The sequence below is a fragment of the Theobroma cacao genome, chromosome 9 (assembly GCF_053813885.1).
Source record: "Theobroma cacao isolate CCN51 chromosome 9, ASM5381388v1, whole genome shotgun sequence".
Taxonomy (NCBI): Eukaryota; Viridiplantae; Streptophyta; class Magnoliopsida; order Malvales; family Malvaceae; genus Theobroma; species Theobroma cacao.
Window position 1 is genome coordinate 32032356 of NC_142647.1, and position 7662 is coordinate 32040017.

General features: G+C 34.4%; 1 long non-coding RNA gene across 1 annotated transcript; it reads right to left on the bottom strand.

Annotated features, from left to right (window-relative positions):
* Positions 1 to 4428: 4428 nt before the first annotated feature.
* On the bottom strand, positions 4429 to 6293 carry LOC148760857 (uncharacterized). Its single transcript, XR_016028161.1, has 3 exons — positions 6218 to 6293; positions 5485 to 5568; positions 4429 to 4626 (listed from the first exon to the last, which is right to left on the bottom strand). It is a non-coding gene; the product is annotated as an uncharacterized LOC148760857 (long non-coding RNA).
* Between the last annotated feature and the right edge of the window lie 1369 nt (positions 6294 to 7662).

Consider the following 7662-nt stretch of genomic DNA (forward strand, 5'->3'; position numbering starts at 1 on the left):
CGTGTATGTTTTATAATCCCATTGGTATCTCAAAAATTTATCTTGACTTGATCATTGCATCTTATGCAATACTACAATTCCTAAAAGTCATCCTTATTCCTCGATTATCCTTCATGTCTCCTATATATTGTATCCTTATTGCATTTCGATATTGATTTGTCACTTAAAACTCATATTCATTTGAATCATGTATGCCTCACGCATTTTCGAATTCCAATTCCCATAATATATTAAGAAAGTTTCATTATCTGACTTCATTATCAAGGTTAACTTCTATCATCCTTTATTCCACTCTTTCATATGAATATAACATCATTCTTCCTTAACTAATTTACAAATTGTACTTGAAATTACAAGACTTGAAACTAAATTCTCCTCAAGTACTTTTTAATGTTAATACTTATACCACTCTCAGCTTATAGCTTCCTTTTTATAACTACATAACTTAGTGCTTGCTTTCACAAGATCCATGGCAGAACTTCTCTTGAGTATTTCCTTAGGGATATTTATTTTAAATTTATGTCTCATAACATATGATCATTTAACCCGTAACTTAGCCATTTGGCTCCTTAGCAAGTTTCAAAGTCACGCATCTTATGCCCATCATGTATAACTTATAATTCTTTCTCAAGGGCGTGTAAACATTCTTGAAACACTTAATCACTTATTTACTCTTTTATACACCAAGTATATCATTTCCATAAAGGCATGCCCAACTACTCATGCTTCAATTTATCTCCATGGGTTTCTAGCATGTCACCTAGTTTACTTGTGTTGTTACTAATCCTTTCCTTTCAACAAGGTCAAGACAAGATCAGTATATTCTCATAACAATATTCTATATAAACTCATTTGCTATATCATTATTGAAATCTTTATTTACATTTTCCTCACTTGCTATTGACATCTCTTATGAGTATCTCATACATTCATCTAACCTTTCACTCGCTTCCTCTTTAGTCTTTAACAAGACTTAATCTCTTGTCTTCTTTATTTCTTAAGATTTGACTTCAATCATCATATTATTCATCTTAACACTCCACATGTTAATTTATTTTTATGTAGCCATCTCAAAAATTCTCTAACTTTTCTTTCTCTTACATGCCAATATATATAAGGCAATAATAAAAAAAAAACTTTGCAATTTCACTCATCATCTTTATCTTAATACCTCCCAATGCACTTAAGACTCCAAACAACAAAGCTTAGCATGAAAACCAATGACCATTCTTCAACTCGTGTGTTTCATCTTCATGCCACTTTCAATTTGCTCTGCTTTCTAGCCATTAGGGGTTCTTAACGTGACAGCGTTTGATAGTCAGTACTGTGGCGTTGCAACGGTTTGAATTCACTTTATCTTAGCAAATCTTCCACCTTTAAAGCTACTACCTCAATTATTCACAATCGTGTGGCTTCCCTTCGAGTCTATACCACAATTAGCAAGACTAACTTTCTATCACAAGTGTGAAATCAAAACATTGATTTAACGTATTTTTTTTTTGCCACTAGCATTCATATATCTTTACCATAACATTTAATACGAGTTTGTTTAAGCAAAGATCTCCAAATTTATTCATAGCTACATGTATCTCAAATTGCTCATCACTTATCATCAGTCCATAAATCCCACTCGAAAATACCCTTTCCATATTGTATAGTGATTTCACCATATAGCATCACTGCACGATGTTCCTCCATTCTACTATCATGGATACTCCATAGAAATTAATTAAAAGATTTACGTACCCTAACTAATGCTAATTCCATTTAATCATATCTTAAATACTTCAAACTTGTAAATTACAACTCCAAATGTATGTCCATATATTGATAATCTTTATATATTTCATGATCATGAAAACTACAACTTACAAACTAGCTTTCTATCATACGTACTTTATTAGAGCACTAATTTCAACTTATTTAATCTACCCTTGGTGGTATGTCAAAATCATCCCTGTCTCGGTTGAAATCCAGAGGAATCTCTCCTCTGTATGTCCGTATGAGCTGGTGGAGATGGAGCAGCTACCGTAGCCCGTCTTAACTGTGGACAATCTCTCCTAATGTGACCCAGTTGATCACAATGAAAACATCGTGCAGGCCCTCTGCACGGCCCAACATGATAATTCCCACAATTTCTGCATCTACGTGAACTTCCTGAAACAGAAGAGTTTTTGCCCCTGTTTGGTGGCTGACTAGAAGATACACTTAGATTTCTCCTTTTTGCTAACTCAGCTCGTAGACTCTTATTTTCATTCGCAAGCTTCTCGGCTCTTAAAGCCATTCGCACCACCTCTTTAGCCACGGTTGCATCCGACTCACCCATAAAAGAAACACAACTATGTTGCCTAGCCTCTTTAAGCTTCTTAGAATCAGAAACATCCAGCACTGGTGGTGGGACAGGAGGTGGGGATGGTGGTACTGAAGGAGCAGCCAGAGGAACTGTAGGAAGAGCTTGACCAGCTTGAGCCTGGCCAGCAATAACAGTAAAGAAGGCTGCTAATGCCTGAACTGCCTCAAGAGGCATAGCAGGAATACTAGTAAGTGGTAGAGGAGGTGGAGGATGTGGAGGAGTCTTGGTTTGTTCAGCAGTAGGTGCTGCCCGAATGGCGGATGCAGTCAATTCCTCCTCTATTGCACCTAACTGACGACGTTGGAAACGACCTCTTCCCCTTCCAGCTGATCTAGTGAAAGGTGGGTGTTCGCGTCGAGGAGACATAATAATCTATAATAGGGAACAAAGTGAGTTTAGGCAACCTCAGGCTCTATATGCTTATGCATGTATTTTATTCAACCTAACCTAACTTAACTCGGGGCCACACTGACACTGTAAATTTTTAAAACAGCTTTAAAATAACTTTAAACCCAAAACTCTAATCTTTCAAACCAACAGCTCTGATACCAACTTAATTGTCACGACCCGGAACTCCCATCGAGCCCGTGACAACCGCCGCGACGTCTCAATTTACATTCATTACCCAGAATGTCAACCGAGACCCCGCAAGGCTTTAATATCAGCTTCTCATTTCCCCTGTGGGTAGCTGTTTCCAAATACCACATTTTAAAAGATTTTAAACTGTTTCCAACTTAAACAAATGAAATAATAATTTCCGTCTCACAGGGGTATTTTTGTCATTTATCCCAAAAATCTCAAAAATCATCTAAAAATATAGTATGTAAGTGGAAAACACATATTTCTTAATCAAAAATAATTTTGGATGTCTAAAACATTCGTTTAAAATGAAATTATGATTGATATAATAAAATAAAAATATTCAATAAAATATTCAATTTTCACATAAAACGATATTTTAAGAACACTGCATAAATAATTTTTATAGTGTAAAAGCAAAATAAATTCTTACATACCGTAATACAGATAACCAAAGTATAGAATTTAATTTACAGTGACACGTGGGCCCACGAATGACCAAAAGTATCAAAAGAAATGAACCTACAGTCTTTGGATGTGGCAAGTTCAACTGTAATCCTTACCGATATCAGTTATCTATAATCTATTCTGAACCTGAAATGGGTGGAAATGAGAGTGGTGAGATTATAAAATCCCAGTGAGTAAACAAACATCACTCAAAATATCTAAAGTCGAGTAAAAGGAGACTATTAAAACATTTCATCATACTGTAATTTATCATCTTTCAACTTATTTCAACCAAATGAAATCAATTTATTTAAAGCAAGTAATCAGTATGGCTTATGAATTTCTTAAAAAGCTTGGCTCATGCCAAAAATTATTATCATACTCAGTTATTTGGGATACCTTGGCCGAGGGCTATCCCAACTGAGTCCGCCAAGGCTATTAGAAAGTCATGTTTTTATTTTGAAAATATAGCCATTCCTTGACGTTGGCCGAGTTCCCCTTCACGAGGTGGTTTGGCGTGAAGTGAACTCTAAAAGTTATACCTCAGGAGTTACCCTACTCGCCTCTCCAACCGAGGTAAAAATATAACAGGATTCCGTGCTCCTCTAATAGGCTAGTCCACAGAATCCAGCTGTCACGACCCGGAACTCCCATCGAGCCCGTGACAACCGCCGCGACGTCTCAATTTACATTCATTACCCAGAATGTTAACCGAGACCCCGCAAGGCTTTAATATCAGCTTCTCATTTCCCCTGTGGGTAGCTGTTTCCAAATACCACATTTTAAAAGATTTTAAACTGTTTCCAACTTAAACAAATGAAATAATAATTTCCGTCTCACAGGGGTATTTTTGTCATTTATCCCAAAAATTTCAAAAATCATCTAAAAATATAGTATGTAAGTGGAAAACACATATTTCTTAATCAAAAATAATTTTGGATGTCTAAAACATTCGTTTAAAATGGAATTATGACTGTTATAATAAAATAAAAATATTCAATAAAATATTCAATTTTCACATAAAACGATATTTTAAGAACACTGCATAAATAATTTTTATAGCGTAAAAGCAAAATAAATTCTTACATACCGTAATACAGATAACCAAAGTATAGAATTTAATTTACAGTGACACGTGGGCCCACGAATGACCAAAAGTATAAAAAGAAATGAACCTACAGTCTTTGGATGTGGCAAGTTCAACTGTAATCCTTGCCGATATCAGTTATCTACAATCTATTCTGAACCTGAAATGGGTGGAAATGAGGGTGGTGAGATTATAAAATCCCAGTGAGTAAACAAACATCACTCAAAATATCTAAAGTCGAGTAAAAGGAGACTATTAAAACATTTCATCAAACTGTAATTTATCATCTTTCAACTTATTTCAACCAAATGAAATCAATTTATTTAAAGCAAGTAATCAGTATGGCTTATGAATTTCTTAAAAAGCTTGGCTCATGCCAAAAATTATTATCATACTCAGTTATTTGGGATACCTTGGCCGAGGGCTATCCCAACTGAGTCCGCCAAGGCTATTAGAAAGTCATGTTTTTATTTTGAAAACATAGCCATTCCTTGACGTTGGCCGAGTTCCCCTTCACGAGGTGGTTTGGCGTGAAGTGAACTCTAAAAGTTATACCTCAGGAGTTACCCTACTCGCCTCTCCAACCGAGGTAAAAATATAACAGGATTCCGTGCCCCTCTAATAGGCTAGTCCACAGAATCCAGCCCACTGCAGCAGGTCAAACCCACCATACAATAAAATTTTGACAGCATGACAGGGCTAATATATTACTACCCAGCTTGCAAGGGTAAAATAAAGCAATTCATACAATTCAAAAAAAACATAGCCCAGCCAGTCATACCAATACAATAACATAAGCCATTAATTCAATTTTAAATTTACAACATATCAGTGGTCTCCAATTACTCTATTTGCAAAATCGTTATTTCGTTTCAAGACAATTTATAAAATATTTTCATTTAAACTCATTTTGTTTACAAAACATAAAAATTTACCATTTGAACTCATTTTCATAAAATTCACCAAAACCGAATAAAAACATACTTTAGATAATTAAAATGATGGTAAGGTTACTCACCGTGTCTAGAGTGAGGATTTTCGAAATACTCAGACTATTGGTCCTCGGGTGCAATTCTCTTGCCTTTATCAGAGGACTCACCACCTTGACACAGTACAAAATCGAGAAATTCACCACATTGGTACTAAATTGAAATTAAACTAATTTAGACTACTAATGCTTGATATGGAATGCAAAAATGTCTAAATTTTTGCCTAAATGCGGTGTTAGCCTATTTCGGTCTTTTACCCGATAAATTGATATACGCGTCCGTTTAAACTCCAAATTAATTTTTTTCAGTTTCTATACCTCAATTGCACCCAAATTGACTTAATGTCCCTCAGTGTGGTGCAAATTATCAGTCCCGATAATAAATTACGAAAATACCCCTAGTGGGTAAAAATTTGTATTTTTGCTCCGAAAATTTCCATTATTTTTCTAGGCTCATAATTCATCATTATTCATCATAATTCCTCAAATAACCATCAAGATCAGCAGCCAATATTCCCCTAGAAAATTCAGCATAATGGGTTTCAATGGGAAAAATTTATATTTCTAGCTTATTTTTGCTATATTTCAATATAACTTAACTAAAATCACTTAATTCAATTAAAATCAACCAAAAATCAAGCTCAAAACTCATCCATGGAGGTTTGGCCAGCATGGGTGTCCATACCCACTTTCTAATTTTGCATGGAAATGAGAAAAAAATGCATGGGTAGTGAAAATCACAAGGAAAATCAATGAAATTTACCTTTTTAATGCTTGATTTCTTGATTTCTCTTGATTTTCTCCAAATTTTTCAGGTAGGATTCTTGTTTTTTTTTTTCCTTTTCTCCCCTGGTTTGGACAGCTGAAGAGGATGAGAATTCCGGAATTTTTACCTTTTTAAAGGCTAAAATAATATAATATTATTTTATTCATTTTTTTAATGTTTTATTAATTCCTTAAATTCTAGCCATCCATTTGTTTCCAAATTTTCACCATACACTTGTCCCACATATCCATAGCTTAGGTAAAATTCTCAGACTTATCCAAAGTCTTGGTGGAGTAATTTTTGAAATTTACACTTTTACCCCCGTAAAAGTCAAAAATTACATTTTTGCCCCAAAAATTGAAAAATTGCCCATAGACATATTTTTCATCCCTTATACTCATACCATTCTCCAATTTGTCAAATTTGATCTAAATTCTCTCAAAATCTCAAATTTTGTTCGCGGGTGGCAAAATTACGATTTTGCCCCTACACTCTAGAAATCACTGGAATTAAACTTTTTCACTGCCAAACCCTCAAATTATACTCCAATACTCAAATCATACTTCAATAAGTCAAATGGGGCTAAAAAATTTCTTTTCTAAAAATTCCCATTGTGTCCTTGGGTGGCAAATGACCATTTTGCCCCTAGATAGTAAAAATTTCGGTTTGACTCCAAATTGATCCTCGAACTCCAAATCACCATATTAAACCATTCTGGGACTTTAATATTCTTAATTTCATTTTAAATTCTCTATTTGATCTAGTTCGAGACTTAAATTAACTTAATTGTACCATTTGGTACATTGTCGTCTTTTAACGATTTTTCTTTCAAGGCTTTCCAAGTATGCAAGCATATTGTCAATCATATGAATGACATGGAAAGTATTTTATAAGGTCGGGCTTGACACCAGCCCACTGCAGCAGGTCAAACCCACCATACAATAAAATTTTGACAGCATGACAGGGCTAATATATTATTACCCAGCCTGCAAGGGTAAAATAAACCGATTCATATAATTCATAAAAACACAGCCCAGCCAGTCATGCCAATACAATAACATAAGCCATTAATTCAATTTTAAATTTACAACATATCAGTGGTCTCTAATTACTCTATTTTCAAAATCGTTATTTCGTTTCAAGACAATTTATAAAATATTTTCATTTAAACTCATTTTGTTTACAAAACATAAAAATTTACCATTTGAACTCATTTTCATAAAATTCACCAAAACCGAATAAAAACATACTTTAGATAATTAAAATGATGGTAAGGTTACTCACCGTGTCTAGAGTGGGGATTTTTGAAATACTCAGACTACTAGTCCTCGGGTGCAATTCCTTTGCCTTTATTGGAGGACTCACCACCTTGACAAAGTAAAAAATCGAGAAATTCACCACATTGGTAGTAAATTGAAATTAAACTAATTTAGACTACTAAT